The sequence below is a fragment of the Neopelma chrysocephalum genome, unplaced genomic scaffold (genome assembly GCF_003984885.1).
Source record: "Neopelma chrysocephalum unplaced genomic scaffold, ASM398488v2 Primary Assembly neopelma1_25, whole genome shotgun sequence".
Lineage (NCBI taxonomy): Eukaryota > Metazoa > Chordata > Aves > Passeriformes > Pipridae > Neopelma > Neopelma chrysocephalum.
In genome coordinates this window covers 24,574,729-24,591,905 of record NW_020897694.1, presented here as the reverse complement: position 1 = coordinate 24,591,905, position 17,177 = coordinate 24,574,729, and positions in this window count along the sequence as shown.

The following is a 17,177-nucleotide window of genomic DNA, read 5'->3' as shown; positions in this document are numbered from 1 at the left end:
CTCTGAAGAGGATCTGTCTTCTGCTATGTACAGGCGCAAAAAATCATGAAGATAGGTGGTAGCTTGAGGAGACAATTTAGCAACGTGCTTTATTCTACCAAAATTCACGTCCTCTCCTCAGCTGGTGAAAGCTGCTCACAGCCCCCCTCCTTATCTGCATGGGGATCCTTTCTGTATAATGTGAAGTGAGGGGGAAGGAGAACCCGGTTTTCCCTCAACAGCTGTTATTTCAGCTTTTAATAAATACCCAGGGTATGTGTACAAAGTATGTTACATGTATGTAGGACATGTTTAATGCATAATCATAAGTTAATGTGACACCCATGACAGAAAATAGATACATATAGTGTATTTGTAGTTTATGTTGCACAGCTCAATGTTATAGATACATATGGTATATTATCTGTACACTTATCATGTGTATGCACTTACATATTTATATTCTGCTGTAGAAAAAACCCCAATATTTAAAATTCTGTATCATGGGTATATTATATAATACGTACAGGTCAGATAGTTGTTTTGATAATTTTGCAGTTTTGGGGATTAAATTAGAAAAATGTAAATTGCCTGAGGAGTCCAAGTCTCATACTCAGAAGTAATTTAGGAGCAAAGTCCCCACCATGCGAATGAATTCTGTACTGGCTTTTCTGAACTGAACTCTATTTTATATATGTAAGTATTAAGTATTGCAAAATGCTTATTTATGATCTCTCTCTGTCTGAATGTAATAATTTGAATTTTTGAGACACACAGATAACAGCTCTAGTGGGACCCTAGGCATCAGTCCCACTGCTAGAAAAATGAAACAAAAAGACACACTTGGCAACCATGATACAAAACTGCTCAAAATTCAGCTTAAATCTTATGTGTTGTCTGCCTATGATTTTGTGAAAGTGTTTGTGATGGGAGAATAAAGCTGTTTGAAGTCTCTGTGTTGTCAGACAGACCTGCAGTGCATGCAGGCTTCCAGTATGGCTGTGTTTCCATGAAATACTTTCATTTTTTTCAACGATGCTTTGGGTCATAAGACATGGGTTAGTGCATCCTTTCCCAAACAAGTGCCAGCAAAACCTTTATACTCTGCCCCAACATGGACTATTCTGTAAATGCTACCTTTTATTAAAGAAATATTTTGGAACAATCGCAGAGAGTTTTTAATAATGTTATTGGCACTCCAGCTTTCTGCCTCTAAAGCCAGATGACTTGGGGCTGTGTAAACACTGGCAAAACTGTCTTCATGTCAGTAGCCTTATTGACTTCAACTCTGTAGAGAACCTGTAGCAAAACTGAGAGTGCACCTCAACCACATGAATAGGAATTTTTTTCCCTTTAAAACTTTTCACCGTACATCATGCTGTCAAAATTTTATGTTATAAGAAAGCTCAGGAACTTCCAGGACGAAAAGCAAGCATCCTGTAGGAAAGCAAAAATTCTTCCCTCACTCTGTGGAAACCTCTCCACTCTCAATTTGCCTCACAGAAAATCTTCAAGCTGGTCCCAAGCAAGCCTTCTGTTGAGCCTTGGCTACTGCAGTCCTAGAAAAGTCAGCAGGCCTAAAGCGAGGATTTAGTTCAACAGCCTTGGGTAAATTTCAGTGAAGTTTCAGTAGCTTTCTGTATAGGATTCCCAGTCTAATGTCTGCTGTAGCCAGGAGCTGGATTTTGGTTTGTGGCAGGAAACATGGTGGTGGTGGTGGTAGTGGTTGTCTCTTGGGCTAAGTGAGGACATAAAGTACTGTAGACCTTTAACCACCTGCAGAATCAGGGATTTTGTGGGAAAGGAGGGAATTTTTACCTGGCAGGTCAAATTAAAAAAGAAAAGGAGCCATTTTTAGTTGTCTTGTGCTTCAGAATAGAGAGAGCAAAGCTAACAGAAGGGTATGAGATGGGTTGGAAAATGCAGGTGACTATGTCTGGAAGGCATAAAAAGATAATTTAGTGTGCAGCTTTGCAATTTATCACATACCAATCACCCTGAATGTGTTGCGGATGAGTGTGTGCAAACAGGCAGGAGGATGCTGAGGGCATGTGGATACACGCGGGCCCACGTGCACGCAGCGGAGCCATGGGGAGCCTGCTGTGATACACTGAGTACCACCACCATTACCACCCCCACCATCATCTCGTGGGGGCTGGAGGCAGCCAGAGGCTCCCGGGAGATTTTACACCAGCACAGCAACAGGAGCAGCGTACTTTCCTATGTACCTGTCAGCTGGCTTTGCTCTCCCGAGCCAGGGAGTGCAGCGGGCACTGGCTTTTCCCACTCACTGGGGTGTAGGCACTGTGGGAGCAAGCTACTCCCAGCTCCTGCCTCGCTGCTTCCAGGCTCCCTCTGTGCAGCACTGGAAAGACAGAGCCTGTCCTTCCCCTTACTCAACATTCTGCTGCTGTAAAGAAAATAGATGCTGCCAATTCTTCTGACCTGGCAGGGCTCCCTTGGCATCTGTGCAGCTCCATCTGAAAGCAGCAGGGCTATGCAGGTTTGGGGGTGTCTGTGGAGGGATGGCAGGGTAACTGGTACCTTCTGGCGGGTGGCATGCAAAAAGCTTCTAGTCTCCACATGTTTTTGACTAATCTATTTTGCAGAGCAAAGACCAAGACCAGGACTGGGAATGGGGGTTGCCTTCAGTCTTGTTGTTGGGCCTGTGAACAAAGGTGTGATAGCGGGAGACACATTTTGGGGTGTGCTGCTTTGGCCCTCCTCTTGCTGCACTGTGAGGGAGAGAACATCCTGCATCCCATGTCCTGCAGCCCACACCCTGTATCCCACATCCGTCCTCCTACATTGTATGTCTTGCATCTCACATCTGCACCCTGCATCCCATATCCCATGTGGAACCCAATTGAAGGAGGATCAAGATCCTCACCCATTAGCACTGGGTGCACTCCCTTAGTGCTAGGAAAACTAGAGGGGTCCCAAGCTGCTTTAATAGCAGGCTGCCCTGCGTGATCAGCACAATCACAACAAAAGGTATGGTCACCAGTGTCACAGGAAGAATGCTGTGGCAGTGCTGGCCATAGCCAAGCACCCAGTTTCATGCCAGCTCTGAGGAAAACAACCTTGAGTGTGCGGACAGGGCAGCATCCCCAGGGGTGCATCCTGCCTGGCCCAGCGAGCCCAGGACTGGGATGTGCCTCCTTTGCAAGCCAGGCTGTAAACAAGCACCTGAGATTGTGTCTGCCTCCCAAATTTCCTCCAGCCTTGGTGACAGTGAGGGAAGCCAGGGGCTGACTCATGCCAAAGTCCCTCCCAGGACTGCCAGTCCCTTTGTTGGGAGCTGGGAAGAAAACCCGTCAAAGTTGAGAAGGAGGAAAGGTGTGCCGAAAACTGAATTGAGTAGAAAGGCAATTTTGACTCAGCCAAAGTGTCCTGAATCTCTTAGCTATGAAAATAAAAAAGCACAGTGTGAATCTGCAGCCTAAGAGCCTTCCTAAAAGTGTCAATAATTTCCATATACAAAGAATTTATTTTAGCCTGGGATTTCAATGTAAAGTGATTCGACTACGGTAAGTAGGACCACTTTATTGCTGTTCACAAATTCACATGCATTTATTCTGCTGAAAATTTGATATAGGGCATTTTTTGTATTCCCATTTATCGCTTGCCAAAAAATAATTAAGAATAGGAGCTAGAAGATTAATTTTAAATAAAAAATCTTCTCAAATGAAAATGTCAGGTCATAAAAATTCCTTTTAAATCATAACAGCATATAAATCTTTGAAATTAACCATGTAATTACAATGTCTATCAACTTTTACCTTGAGCTTTGAGCCTCTCTTTTTAATCTCCCATTCTTTTTTAATGAATAGCTATTTTGAAATTAAAAAGTACTGTTCATTACACATGCCCCACTATAATAGGGTTTTTATCATATTTGCTCTATTTAAAAATACTTGCTACTTTGTAATTATTCACACGCCGATCCCTTCCTATATTGAGTAGAAAATAAAAAATGAAATAGAAGTCAAAGGTGCTTTAGAGCTGAATGATTTACACAATTCATTAAGGACGGTGATTTTTCAGTTAGCATCAGATTAAATGGTTACTTACTCTCAAATAGCCCTTGGGGAGTTGAATTGCTGGGTAGCAAACAGATTAAAGTTTGCATTGAAAGAAAAATTGAATTCAGAGGTAATCAATAGCATAATAGGGGCAGTGAGTGGTGCCTGCTGCCTGAAATGAAATTACCATATTTTTAATCTTAATTTTCCACTCTGTTTATCTGACAGTGTGGATGTGCAATCCAAACAGATAATGAGAGAGTGGGATATTGACACTGCTGTCCTCTGGAGTGCTTGTTTTCAGTGATTAAATGCTGTGATCTGTGATTACTTTGTGCAAGGATGTCAGAGCTGCTGGCCAGGACTATGGGAGGGACACTAGCTCAGCAGCTGTAGCTCTCTGGTCTCTCAGGTCCTAATGTCTGAAATTCATTTTCTGCCGGCTATATGGGGAGGGGGGGGAAATTGCCTCTTTATGTATATACTTCTGCTGCACAAATTACAATAATTAATCCCATTACTATTGTTGTCCTGATTCAGAAACGTTTAATTAGATCAATATGTAGTGCACTCTTTCTGTAAGTGCTATATTAACGAGCCGCCAAACTTGTGAGGGATAGTAAGACGTGAGTTATTATACAAAGCATGACTAGCAAAATTTGGAGGTAAAAGATTTGCTACAAATCTTTGCAGCAGGAGACGACGGATAATGGAAACTGTGATTGTACCAGAGATCCAGCAAAGCCAGTTGGTGCAGATATATGAAAATCTGAAATGTAAATAATTCCTATTGTAAGTATAACATCCGCAGTCTTTTAAAATGCAAATTTAATGATAGAGATGTTTTTGTAAAAAACATAGAAGGAATTGGGAACAAAACATGATTTAAAAACTGTAATACATTAACATAGCTAACACAACTGGAATGCAGAAAAATATAATGAAGCAAACTGTTCTTGACAAACAACCTCGAAGAATTCTTAATTCTACGAGGTATGAAATCTCAAAATATTCCTGGTATTTGTTGCTTAACCCAAACGCAAGGTGATCCACTTGCGTTTTGTTTAGAACCAGCGAGATCGTATGTTCAGTATCAGGACCTGATCCTGTCCGATAATGGGATTACTGGCATATAGGGAGGTTGTTTGTGTCCCTCAGGAATCAGGCCCTGAAAACAGAATTTAGGAAGTTTTTAAGTATGTGCGTATGCGCCCGTGTGATGGATGGGTGGATTACTTGAACTGGAGTATGTCAGGTCTTGGCAGTGTATTTATCAGCAGCAGCTATCACGTTCTCTGGAGAATTAGCATCTCTCTAGAATAGAGTTTCCACATTTGATTACAGTCTTGTATTGGACTTCTTACTTTTCTAACACTGCCACGGGGATGGCAATGTATATCTTCCCAAACCTCTGTAACAAGGATTATTTTGGTCTAAGAGAGGTTATAATTTTAGACCGGTTATTAGCTATTTAGCTATTTTCAGGTATTTTTAGGTTTTGGGGGTTTTTGGGTTGGTTGGTTTGTTTGCCTGTATTTTTTATCCTTGCTACAATACAACATAGAAGCCAAGGCTTTATTTTCACAAGCACTAGATTCTCACAGCTACTGTTGCAGTCATTAATGTCTGCAAGATTTTACTCCTCCTGAGAATGAGGTGTAGTAAAAAGAGCTGAAGGACTCCTGAGCACAGCTCTGAGCTGTGAGCACAAGACCCTCACTCTCTGTGAGTGTCTGCATCTTCATGGGGGTCACGTTTCTTGAGCTCTACTTTTACAGAGGGCAGGGAGAGCACACCTCACAGCAGATAGTTCAGAAATGCCCAAAATTCAGATCCTTCTTTCCTTGCATGTATAGGCGTAAACATGCATACATTAGATGAAAACCAGCTTGATTTCCATGGATGAAAGCTGTGGTCCCCAAGCATCCTCAAACTTTGCCCCTTTATAGTAATTTCTACAGGCTGGAGCAGGGATATGGTGCATGAGCTAATGTACAGCTGTTGCCTGATCAGGTGTTCCTCATCAAACAGGGTTGTCTTTGCCCTTCCCCCTACAACTAATTCAAAGAGATGCCATAATGAACTGATTCATTCTTAATTTTACCTTCCCCTCTCTTTGAACGCAGTTTGGATGCTCAGGTGGAAATAAGGAAAAGAGCTTCTTTACTTAGAGACACCAAATTTGGGAGCTCTGTAAGATCAAATCCCTGAAGGCTCAGAGAACTCCCTGTGTTACTTATAGGGAACAAAAGTATTAAAATGACTGCTACTCCAAGAATTAATATAGAAAGTGGAAATTGCCACAGAAATAGCACCCCACTATCAAAAACTGAAACATGGCAAACAAAAGGAATACTCATAGATATAAAATACATTTAAGGTATCAAACTGAAATTGATGACTTTAAATTGGCTCTATTGCCTTCCTTGAAGAAGTATTTTACTGTTTGGTAAACTTTTTTATTATCAGAGAAACTGATAATAAAAGGGATTGCAGATGGAAATGAAAAAGGAAGATAAGTCAGAAAAAGACTTCAACACATGTCTGTGTCCCACTTTTGGGTGCTAAATTACACCCTGTGAAATTCTCAAAGGTGCAGATCTGGAATATTTCAATTTAGTTGCTACACATGATAAGAATTTGGCGTTTGATACAAAGAAATACAATATAGCAGAATGTAGCTCAATGCATATGACAGAGATATCTGCAGGTGTTGGTTAATCCCTGTTAATGTTTTTCTGCAAAGTAACTCATGATTGGCCATGGATCTTGCATGGTGCTATTCCTCTCCCCTCACTTAATGCTTATGCGGATGAAGGTTCTGATCTAGCACTACTGAAATCAATGGAAGTTTTATCACTGGTTTCTGTGGGGCAAGACGAGAATCAAAATCCTCATGGAGATTTCCACAGTCTTAATTCCCTATTTGTGATTAACCCAATGAGAGGATGGATGAGACTGGGATAGAAAAATGAAATCAGTTGCTTTTTCAAGGGCACTGCTAATTTTTGTTGCTTTGTGTTTGTTTTGTTTCTTTTTTTCTGATTTCGAAACTTGCTGTTGGCTCAAATGAAGTAATTATACAAGTATTTAAACAGTCATGAATGTTAAATTATAATGCCTTTTAAAATGAATACTTAAACATATGACCTTGAAATTAGCTTTTTTTTCTTTGCAAATATTTATGTCAGTAAAATTAAAATACACTCCAGTGCTTGGAAAGTGAGTGTAAAAGAGGTGTGAGGCACAAGCAAATACAGTTAAATGTCTGATCAAACATTCATGACAGTATTCACCCACCTTTAGTAAGAAGACAGTATCCAAAATATTCACATAATTACAACCCATGCCTTCAGCAGACATTCAAGTTGACATTATTCTCATATTAATCTTTGAACAGTGCATTGAGGTGATACTTTGTCACTTCCATATGGTCAATGACATGAGTTCCCCTCAGAATTGCCAATATCTCACTGAGTCATTTGCTTTACCATATTTCTTTGAAACTGTTTTCTCCTGAAATTACTATATCTGCTGTGTTTGTCACATCCATTAATATAAAATAAAATGAATTTATATTAGCAACATTTTTTTAAATTGCTAAAAAATCTTGTCATGAGAAACTCTTTTGACTCATGATGTGGGGTTCAGATTTGCTCTCCTTATTCCACAAACTACTTTAGATAAAGATGACAGGAAGATAGACGTTTTCCACAGTTACTTAGAGTTTACAAACCTGTTGAAGTTGAGGAGTTCTCTTGTTGCTAGTGAAGTAAGAAACTGTTAAGAAGAGATGTCAGTGGTAGGAGCAATATGGTTGCAGTTGTTTCTCATGTATTAACACGCAGCTACCATTTATGGAAAATTACAAACTCAGATGTGAGCAAGACAGTCCTCTAGCTTTCTTTAAATCAGGGACATCTACAGTCATTATTGCTCTTTGCATTGTGTTATCTGTGCATGCATCAAACTTCTTATCAGCACTTTAAAATGCTGATCTCTGAGACTGAGCAGATATTGCTAATAAACACCCATTGAAATGGAAAGTGGCTAAAAAACTGTTTGAACTTCTTTCCTGTCTTCTGACTATAGAGGTATAGTCCAAGTGAACACTGGGGTTCATAAGAGTACAAAAGCTTTCTTCTACCCATGTACCTGCAGTCACCACTTTAAGTATATTGAGCTTCGGAGCACACAAAGGAGAGGCAGAAAATCCAAACCAATCTCTTCTTTTTCACTCTGTAAATCCTGACATGCTCCATCACCTCTTCAAAATAGTGAGCTGCCCTTCCCCAAAATGGAGAAAAGAAACAAAATCAAATGGAAAACAATGAAGGAGGGATAATCTGATCTTTAAATAAGGAGACGTTGCTTGGGGCTTAAGCAGGGTAAAGTTTCACAATGATGTCACCTTCTTCTGAGAACGTGACCCCCATGAGAGGTGAAGGGTGAAATATAAATACCGCTAATCCATTGCGTTTGTATATCTCTTAAATATGTGCCAAGTTTGGCATGACTGACTCCACCAACTGTCTGGCAAACTAGGAAGTCTTCACTGCAGGCTTTGAATGAGCAGTATTCATGGAAAGCAAACGGCTGCTCTTTTTTTTTTCTGAGTGAAGTACAGCTCATTGATGTATTTTCTTTAAAAATAGACCTATTTTTTGGTCTCTTTTCTGACAAAACTCTCTGATTTTTCACAGAGGAACCATTGCTTTTCATGCAGACAGCAATATCCTCCACATATAGTGGTTTCCACAATCCCAAGTTAAAATTCATGTGTGTGAAGTTCATTGTTTGTTTGTTTTGAAAATCTGCTTCAATCCAAACAGGAATGCATTCAGGAAAGTCATGTTGCCCATGTGATAGAGGCTCTTGGAGTGGATGACTGACACCATGCTCTCTCCTTGCCTGTCTTTCTATGTGTTGATAAAGGTGGAAGAGGGCTACAACAGTAGATATTTCTATTTTTAGGAGACATAAATAAAATATATTGAGAATAGCAAAGTTTTAAGAATTTTAAGGATGCCAGTGATTGACATTTTTTTGTTATTGGAATATCCTTAGAGAAATCCATGTGTTAGTGTAGTGGGAGCAGAAATGGAAACTGATTGAGAAACCACTGTCCCAGCTCTTTTTATTGTTCATGTGATATCTGTCTACTTTTAAGAGCAGCAACATATGAAGCACAAATATAGACTGCATTTTAATAATATTGTTATTTAAAAGCACAAATGCTTATGGGCATAACAGCTGGTAAGAGGACCAGAAGCTGCTGCCCCAACTCATAGAACAGAAGAAAAATCAGTTCTTTGCCACTTGGGCCAGGGAATTTGTTTAATCTAAATTCTCTGCAGAGAATTTTACTGAGAGGGACTGTGCTGGTTTAAAAGTTAACCAGCAAGGCAAAATGAACTCAATTCAAAAGAGAGATTTATAAGTCAGAATAACAATTTATTAAAATAATGCAATAAGTACAATTATACAGACAGACAATTGGTTTTAACCCACAAAACCCAAATGTACAAACCCAGGACCCTGGGGTATGAACAAAAGTGGTGTACCTTGGCCCACCCCCCCCGAGTCCAAAGCAAAGGGAGACGGGATAAACCTGCTGGTGGGAGAGCTGCTGCAGTCTGGTCAGAAGTGGTGATTGCAGTCCAGTTGAGGGTGGTGGTCTCAGCCTGGTTGGGAGCAGCGGTGGTCTGCTGTCTTCCTCTGGGTCCCACGCGAGAGCCCCAAGGCTCTGAAACTCCCAGTTATATACTCTCCAGTTCAGGCGGGAGTGCTCAGTCCCTCCCTCAGAGTAGGGAATTCCATAAAAGGGCATGTGGATGCTCAGTCCCTCTTATCAGAGCAGGGAATTCCATATAAGGATATCAGAGTGGGGAATTCCATAAAAGGGTACAGGAACATCTTCCCACCTTGCAGGCCTCTACTGACAGCAGTTTTTGGGAAATGGCATGGAGGCTATAGAATACACAGTTTTGGGTTACACCCATCCAGGGATGAATTGGTCCCAGCCATTCTAACCAGGACAGGGACACAGAAAGAAGAGGGATGAAGGAGAAGGGAGAAATACTTATCTGTTTTTAAGAGGAAAGACAAACTTTGGCAAAAATGTTGTACCCTAGGAGGCACAGCTTTTCCATGCAAGGGAAGATCCTGCAAAATCCTTTTCTGTGAACTTGAGAAATGTATTTCTGACCTGCTCCCACCTAGCCTGGTTGTCAGGCATTTCTGTTGTCTCTCAGTCTTTCTTTCTTTCTTTTTGCAAAAAAAGTTTCCTCTTTTCACTGCTTAGGGCTTACACAACCTGTTGTCATCCAACCTTGCACCTTTATTTTAAGTAGGTCCCCATTGGTTTTGACTGGGCAAATGTTCATCTTTTCCATGCTAAATTTGTACACAGGTACTCTTGGACTTTTTGCAGTGCCTCAGAGTCACATGTGATGATCTCAAGATTATCAGTCAAAACTGATTCTATTTATTTCTCCAAGTTCTGATTTTTCCTTGAAACAAAGACATTGCTAGTTTCTGTAGCTTGCACAGTATTCATCATAATCAAATCCTAACCCAAAGATGAGGCCTCCTGGTTGGCCCCATAGTATCAGTTCAGTAATACCTAAAGCACGAAAGGCTAAATATTTGTACATCACTTTGATTCTGTTCCCATGTTCATGCATGTACCAGTCTTCTACTGGTATTTCACTGTATTTCACTGTCCCCATGTGCAGAAAGATGGGTAAAAGTCACATAGTTACTCGCTCATATGCCTGAACATTTGTCTAGAGTGATTTTACATGTCTTAAAGCACTGAAGACATTCATGTGGTCTAGGAGGTATGACACAGGACCTACAGAACCCACTGTGGAGATGCCACAGAGCCCAGGTAAGAGCCCAAAGCATCTAATGTGACCCTGCACATCTCTTGATGCTTGGGAAGGCTACCAGAGCAACTATTTGTGACCTGTGCTAGACAGCCATGTCAGGCTGGAGCATGGGTACACAGGCCAGAAAGCCTGCCTAAAAACAACAAAAGTACTTGAGGAACATTAAAGTTTCAGCCTAACTTTTATTTAGCTGTTAATTAAGCCACTGGCTGTGTCTAGACTACAGGACCTGGGAGTGCTGCCAAATGTCTGTGCATGGCGTGTACCCACCCTGCTGCATCCTGGCTCCAGCCCGGAGTGTGATGCCTGGGTTTGCTGCCCACAGTGCCCGGCCCCACCAGGAGCCCCGGCACACTCCCATCAGCGCTGCATTTGGGTGTCCATGACCACCACTCTGGGAGCCTCACAACACACAGCCAAAGGTTAGTGAGGACATGGCCTCTGTCATCAAAATAGCAGACGACTTTATTTTCCAAATAGTTTTAGGTCCCCCTCAAATGCTGGTAATTAAATAATGTAACCAAGTCCTACTAGCTTTGAGAAATTATACAGGCAGCTGAACTCAACCGATGGTAAAGTTAAATGATATTTAGTGATTTAAACAGACACCAATTATCTGCATTAACAGAAGGAAAAGCCAAAAGTTGTAGCTCTGTGTGCTGAACCAAAGATACGGATCAAGAAATCAAATACAAGGGCATCTCATAAGGCATAAAGAAGAGGTTGATTCACTACTTAAAATTCAACAGTTTTCATTTGTTGAATCAAGCTGCAGATCTAGCTTGGTACAAAAATGGTATTTTCTCTCTTGTTTTGGGTCACTATACATTTAAGTATATCTCTTGGGATGGCCTCAATATCTGAGATACAATCTAGATAGCTTCATGGCATGGTTCACCCTGCACATGGACTAATACAAGAAAACTGTGAAGAGGAGAAAGAAAACCTTGCCTGGGAAGCAACAGGAAATACAAGAACTGATAGCAGGATTCAATGGCAGTCTAAGGAGAAGGACAGGGCAAGTGGCAAGAAGCAAGAAACTTTCGTTGCTTGAGTAAATTAACTCATATCACAGCACTTTTGCAAGGTTGGTGTATAGTTCTCGATTTACAAGTGGATGACAAAAACAGTGCAGGTTCATAAGGTCAGAGTCATGTTTCTCTCTGAAATGTATATGCCAGCTAGAGGTGGCATTTACCAAGACACAATGAGAGACAGGAGCTGTTTAAGACATTTATCTGATCACAAAACATACATCTAAATGAACATTTATCTAAAAAATGTACATTTTTCTCCTTTAACTGAGATGAAACTTCAGAGCAATTGTCTCATGTGCAGCCTTCTACAGGTCAGGAAAGAGAAAGCTGCTGCAGATATTTGCTGCCAAGCAGAAGCTGCCCATAACCTCTGCAGCTTCTCCTTGTAGTCAGATCTATGCATTGTGCAAAAGCCATGTACTACACCAAGATCTCTCCTTTCTGAGGACACCCAAACAAGGACACTGTAGCTAACACCTTCATCCTAACAGCAGATCCAGACTTTGTGTTTGTTTTGAGGAACAGAGACTGTCATGTGGTCAGGAAATCACTGAGATAACACAGGCAAAAGGATGTCCAGTCACCACTTCGTGGTTGGTGGTGTGATAACATCAGCCTGGGGCTTTGCAGGGCAGTCTCCAGAGGAGACCAATTCAGTCACATCATCTCAAGACACTCCAAGTGCAACCCATCTGCCCCTGTTTTTGGATAGGCAAGAAAATCTGTCTCTAAGAATTGCCACCTAATTTCCAGCACTGAAGAGTTGCTATACTTCAGAGATGGACCCATTTTAGTGATGAAAGAAGAAAGCAAATTTCCTCACTGTTCATACATCTGTTCTACCTAAGCCCTGTATATACTCATACCTGGTGTAATACAGAATTGCTGGTAAGACAGACTTTTTTTCCTGGAGTAAAAGCTTGCTATCAATGTAAGAAAAACAATCTGGAACTGAGACACCTGCCATAATATTATTTTCATTTGATACTGTATTTCATTTGAGCTTGACTTTAAAAGGATGTGTGCCTGTATGCATCAGAAAAATGGTAGATTTAACTGTAGAAAGTGGAGTCAGCAGTCATGAAAACTTTTACCATGTGACAAGTATATAATCTCCCTGTAACACCAGACCATAATATATAATATATAGCTGATAACTGAGCAGAAAGGAGAAAATCAGTCATTTACAAGTAGTCTCTTGTGTCTTACCTTTATTACAGAAGGGCTTTGCATAAAGTCTGTCTTGGCAGCTTTTAATGTGCCACTCTGCAAATAAAAGAGAGGAGGATTGCCCAGGCACCAGGCTTTCTGGACACAAGTTATAATTTCTCTCCCTGTTAATAGTGAGTCCTGTGTAGAAGAAAATAATTCACCCAGTGTGGGACATGTAACCTACTGTGTGTGCACATTAACAGTGATACAGAGAGCCCTGATGATACTGGTAAATGAAGAGTTAGAGCAACTAACCCAGATGGCTTCAGGTCTTACAGGTATCACTCACATTTGGATCAATATGTAACAGCAATTCATATGCATTTGATGGACCAGGATCTTTAAAATTTTACTGACTATTATTGTACAGCTATAGGGGACAATTCTTCCCAGACACTAGCAGTGGTAGTAAATATTTATATTTATATTATGGTGGTGTCCAAAGAACCAGAAGGGGAGCATTATGCACAGAATTGTATGAAAAAGAAAGGATGTAATCTCTTCCCTGTGGAGTTAACCATCTAGAGGACACAAATAAAAGGTAGAAGAATGGGAATAAAATGTACATGCAAATGAGTATAGCAATGAATTGGGGCAGCTTTGTGAGTTGTAAGATTTTTTTTTTTATTATTCATATAAGGAAGAAATAAAGATGCACAATGGTTGCTATCAAGTCACTGGGACATTTTAGGGGTCTGGAGTTCATTTCTGTTTCAGAAAAATTTTCTACATTTCTTTAATAGAAGAGGGGGAAAATGTAAATCATAGTAATTTCTGCTTCTTTGGATGTGTAACTATTGGACCAGGATTTTGTCATCTGTAATATGCTAAGGAATGAGCCATAATTTGCCAATCATGTGCAAATAGATGACACATAAGAGATCCAACTGCTGATTACTGTCATACCTGGTTTTAGTGCGGGTCTCACATGAATAGTGCATCAGCTGCATCCCCTGGGAGGGACATCCACCCCTCTCCTCGTGGGGCTGTATGGAAAGCAAACCTACCACAAGTGTACATACACACCTGAGGAGCAATTCCTGTTCCCTTACAGAAAAAGAAATTAAAAAATCAAGGTTAAGTTATGCCTGCCTGCTTTCCAAACCCTGGTGGAAGAGAGGGAGTAGGAGGGTCACCCTCGGGAGGCTGTAGGGCCGATTGCCGTTGCTCCTGAACCGCCACCTCTATGGTGTTATTGTGTGGCTGAGAGGGGTGAGCAGGGAGGGGAACTGCCCCTCTCCCAAACCCATCCCTGCTGCCCAAGGGAGCAGCTCTGGTGGTAGGTAAGCCCCAGTAGGAAAGAAGAGCATTCAGATTTGGTATTTAGCTCCTGAGTTTCTCTCTCTGAATTGCTGAATGTTTACCAGTTAAAGTGGAGTTCTTGGGGTGGATATTAGCAAAGAAGGAACTAATTAGGCAACTTCTGCAATCCTGTCAACACTGCTCTGGCTTGCTGGTACAGGCTGAGGCATTTTCACATTTTATTCTTCTTTATTCTGAGCATTTTCCAGGTAACAGGAAAGGGGAAGAAAATGACGACCTTTTAAAACTACCTCCCTATAACTAACCGTGACAGAGAGATGAAACTGCTTTTTCTCATGTTTTCCTCTCATAATACTTATCCTCTTTTCCCCCTTCATTTCATGGCAACCTGTAATCCTGGAACTGACCTAAAGAGGCCTTGTTTTGCACATATCTGTGTCTTATAAAATGTATTCTTCATCACTCTTCAGGAAAAAAAAGTTGTCCTAAGACACTGAGAGCAAAGCAGGGCTTCAAGTGCCGCAGTAACAGTTTCATTGTTTAACTTAAATAATGAAGGCTTTAGGGTTCTGGTTTTCATTTTTAAATGTTGGAAGTGAAATATGGTAGTGATGTTTGAGTTATGAACAATGTCACTTATTCTTTTTCTGCTTAAGAGTCAATATTACAGCAATGTTCTGGGCTACAGTGCTCTTAGCTGTAGGCAATATTGGTTAGCTAGATTTGGGGCATAAATACGTAGAAAAGAAGGACAACAAGGAACTCTAATGCTGGTTTGTGTGCTGCTTTCTGGAAAATTTAATTCTTGTTTCTTGTAGTTTGTCCTTTTCCAACATGAGAGGAGTAAGAGTTGATTAAAGAAAAAAAGAACATGCACAAGCATAATATAAAGCTGGCAACTTAAATTTACATAACTGAAGTTCTTAGTTTAAGAGACATAAATAAGGAAAAAAATTCCCTCCAGAAATTCAAACAAAACTTATTTGGATTTTGCATTTTCAACATTATAAACAAAATCCTCATTGCTCAAAAGCAGAAAAAACTTGAAGAATATAGTTGCAGGAAAGGAAAGAAGGAGGTTTAAGTTTCTCAGACATATTAGAAAAGCATTCTAAGATCAGAAGGACATACATTATTATCTGTTCTAACCCTAAATGACTTTGTCTGATCATTTGTTTCTTTTGTGATGCTGCAGAGAGCTGCTCTCTTGGAGGAGGCTGTTTAGCAACTACCAGTGGATAAATTACTGATGAGGACAGTCTCCTGGTTGAGTAAGGTTAGAAATGGGTCTCCTCATCATTCCCACTCTGGATGTTCATTTGTTTCTCTGCTTTTACTGCTGTTTCAGTTTATGGCATGAATCTCATCTCTCTCCCTTGCAATATATTTTCATTACATCTGAGTTTAGTACTGTATTTTTAAAGTTCCCTTTTTTTCTCACAGTTTCTTGTTTAGTCTGTGCACACAAACAATAACATCTCACAGCTGAAAATATTACACTGGACCAAAGAACTTTCTGTTTTCTAGCTCAGAAACAAAATTCTACAGGTGTGTCTGCAAGTGTCAAGTGAAAAAAAAAAAACACAAAAACAACACAACAAAATCACATGGAAATGGCAAAAACAATGGCAGCATTAGAAAGGTTTGATTATTCATATGATAATGGGCAGCTTTAATGTGAACTTTTTACATAGTTGAGCCAGTGAGATCAATTTAATCCGGGTGGGTTATTCTTCTCTTAGTGTAAAAGACCATTGATTCCTTCTACTGGCTCAGTGAGGGACCTCTTCAGCACAGTGGCGCTCTGAGGAAGCTGGTTGAAAGCCACTGAAATCAGCAGGAGCTTTTTAATTGACTCTGAACCAGGTCCCAACACTGTACATAACTGCTGTCCTTCTGCAAAACTTTCTGTTTGTTGAATACAATTGGATTACCTAAATAAAACTCAGTTTTCCCAGTTAAATATTCTGTGTGAATCAATTCTTTATGGAGAAAATGTTTTGCCTGCACTACATCTGCTGTGTGTTTAAAGTCTGTAAGTGTTGCCGTTTATAATTGCTTCATCATCCTTTGTTCAGGTGACTAATTATAATAAAATATATTTTATGCATAAAACAGTATGAGTCGTGTTTTTATACATTTCATTTAATTACTTTTTACTGTGACAAATCACATTGTTTGAAATGTACTAACAGATGGGGTGGATTTTAAAGTCAGTATAAATTATGACTCCTTAATTTTTGCAAGTGTTGAAGAATTTAATTGTCTCCATTCAGATTTTTGGCTTAAATCCTGTGGTTTGACTTGTTAGGATTCCAGACATGCAACACAAGGAGCAGAGAATTTCTGGACTGTGTGGTGTCTTTTGGGGAAAAAAGAAAAAAAAAGAAAAGAGAAAAAAAAGAAAAAAGTAAAAAAAAAGTTCTAAGAAGGAAAGGAAGTTAGGACAAAAGGAAGGTCTGAACAAAAGTGCTCAAAATGGCCCATCCCAGAGCCAGGGTTAGGATGTCGAAGGGCTCTCACTGAATAGCCCTGCTTGTTAGGGGCAGCAGAAGCAGGACTCTCTTGCGTTGCCCTCAGAGCAGCTGCAATGAAATAAATTCTCTGACTGTAACTCCAGTCCAGGAGTGGGGGAAACTCTTATTTAAGTATACAATCAGAGCATGAGTAGCTGCAGCTAGCTGTAAAACATAGCAGAGAAACACTGTTTCAGTATGCCTCTTCTTTTCTTTTCTTTTCTTTTCTTTTCTTTTCTTTTCTTTTCTTTT